This window comes from Ochlerotatus camptorhynchus, unplaced genomic scaffold (genome assembly GCF_037179485.1).
Source record: "Ochlerotatus camptorhynchus isolate MF236.1 unplaced genomic scaffold, CSIRO-AGI_Acam_v1.1 ptg000220l, whole genome shotgun sequence".
In the NCBI taxonomy this organism is placed as follows: domain Eukaryota; kingdom Metazoa; phylum Arthropoda; class Insecta; order Diptera; family Culicidae; genus Ochlerotatus; species Ochlerotatus camptorhynchus.
Window position 1 is genome coordinate 5,363,513 of NW_027040710.1, and position 2,958 is coordinate 5,366,470.

Below are 2,958 nucleotides of genomic sequence, written 5' to 3' on the forward strand. Positions count from 1 at the left end.
AAAATATTGGACAATCGTTAAGCGGGACCTCAAGAAAGCTCAGAAAACAGTTGTAAATGAGAAACAGTTCAAAGCAAATTGACGTTCAGATCAAATAAGGTTGATATAACAGTGGTAAAAAATATGATGGAAGGAGTGAAACGTAAAGCCCGACAGTTCGCATTTGGAAAATTGGAAGCCTAATCAAATAATTTTCCTATATTTTGTAGTCATTGCACTTCAAAAAGAAATAAAGTTTGAACATTTATACAATAACACAATCAGTGTGCACTAAATCATGACTGACCAATTTTTGTCCGTTCCACCCTTTACCTGCTGTCAGCAGTGATGGAAGAGACAAAAGGTCGAATGGATAAATGGTTTAATGATGAAAAGAGGGACAAAAGGTCGAATTATTCAAAAAAAGACCAAATCTCGAATGGACAAAAGGTCGGATGGACAAAAGATCGAATGATTGAAAGAGGGACAAAAGGAGCAGTTCCACGCCAAATGATGAATCGGCAAAACTCACACTTCTCCAATTTGCATGAAGCTTTACATAATTGTTCGTTGTGGGCAACGATTAACATTTTTGCCAAAATTTGGCCAGTTTGGATTTTTGAGTATTTTAAAAATGGCGTCCTTGAAACTTAAAAAAAAATCGCACGGAAACGGCATATCTGATTAAAATGATGTCTGAGACAAAGCTGTAGAGAAAAAATATGTTTTTTTCTGGGAAAAATATACAAAAACATGTTTAAATGTACATAAACATGTAATTTAAAGTAAAAAAATTAGAACAATGTTGAAACTTAAATATCTCGAAATGTTGCCGATTTTGTTTTTTTGTTTCAATTAAAAGTTCATAAAAATGTTTTTCTGAATGTTTAGAATTATGACCACTTAAAAATTTGCATAAATCGTAGAACAAAGCTTTTGGTCAAATTTTTGATATTGCTAAAAAGTTTTTTCATGTAATGTATACTCAGAAAACAATGTTTAAGGCATTTTAAATCATTTTCAGTTACAAAAAATACACAAAAAAGCTTACCAACAAAAAGTTTACACATTTGACCAAAAGTTCTTGTACTGTGATTTTTGTCAGTTTTTAAGTGTCCATCGTACAAAAAATTTGCTTTTTAAATCCATTTTCTTTTAAGGAATTAATTTTCTCTTCAACTTGGTCTAAGACGACATTTCGATCCGAAAGGCCGTGTCCGTGATACAATGTTATACAAAATTTCAAGGACACCATCTTGAAAATTTTACAAGATCAAAAATGGCCAAGTTTTGGGAAAAATGTGGCCTAACAAACACTTATACAAAGTTTCATGCAAATCGGAGAAGGTCGATGAGAAGGGAGACAAAAAAGGTTGAATGGAAAAATTGTCTAATGATTCAAAGAGGAACAAAAGGTCGAATAGTGGCACATTTTTTTGTGAATCCCATTTCGACATGCACGAAATATGTATGTGCCATGGATATCAAAATTAATTAAGTGGAATTGAATGGAAGATAACCTTTTTCGCTGTTTTATTTAAAGCATTCCGCTAACAACCCAATTTCATTACTTCATGATTCCATCACATTCACTATCAGTTCCACCTCAAATTCAAGGAATTCATCACCAGAAAATACAATTCTAAAATTTTAAAGCGCACCTCCAATTTATACGTACTGAAAAATTTACTTCATGGCATCAATCGCAGCGAACATTCCACTTTTCACAAACACCTTTCATTTAACTTTCCAATCCCCGACCGAATCCTTGTTTATGCTTGTTTAAATTTCACCTTGATCGCTTCTGCCGATAGCATAAATATTGGCAAATCCTGGTTTACGATATGGGGTTTCAATCGTCTGGGTGAAAAAAATATAGCGGTACTTGGTAGCATGTGGTTAAAGTTTGTTGGTTCGATTTTGTGTTCACTCTCGGAGAAAAAACACGGTGGAGCATTTAAATTCTTTAATTTTATGCTTTCAATTCGCATAGAATAAACATAATTAGAACGATGCTTATACTTTTATGCCGTTCCTTTTGGTTGCGATTTCCTGGAAGGACTTTCAAAAGGTACATCCTTCTTTGGAATCTTTTCATCTGAATTTGAAATGGGAATCCTTTCATAGCTTATTACCAGAGCAATTAGAGTAATTAAGCTTACGACTCTATTTGACTTGGGTGGGTGGGAGCTGATGAATCCCCCGCTCGGGACCGGCACTGGTCGACACTATTAAGATGTCTAACGATGCTAAACTGCGGCTTGATTTAATTAATATTGCCGGGAGATTTATTACAAACGGAAGCCAGTTTAAATCTGATTGGGGCCCATGTGGGTTCAGGGTGAGTGTATGTGCATGGATGGCCTTTGGTTACCGACCAGCAAGCGATTTGAATGCTAATGGATGGCAATTACAGTGATAATGATTGTAATAAACTGTTTCTAATGTGACCGCTTTTATCAGTTTAAAGCATGACGTGACATGTTCGGTACAGCAGCGTTTTTCAATTGACATAAACATCTCTTTAAAACTGTTACTCCATATGGCATATATTTTCCTCCGGTGGCTAAGCTTAAACCATCCCCCCACCTCCGTCTTTATTCAGCTGATGAACACAATCGCCAGAATTTATTTCCGCCCACAGTGCGACACCGGGCTTCCGGGGATATGGTTCGACTATCTCCTCGTTTTCCTCCCTGGTCCGGTTCAGGATTTGTAGCTTTTGTTGCGTTCCCCTTCATTTCCGGTATGTGCAGCAGCACACGGGAGCGCTTTGTTGCCATTCCGCTGGGGGGTTGTATTGTTTCGGGGACTGTTCTTCTTGTGGGTGTATCTCAAGAACCGGAATCGGAAAGTGCCGGCGGCAAACAGTAACTGCTGTCAATAGAGATACTGAATAAGGGTGAGCAAACAAAGTTACACCGCGCGAGTTAACATTGAGGTCGATGGTGAAGCTTCAGTTCAAGGGGCTAAATTAAA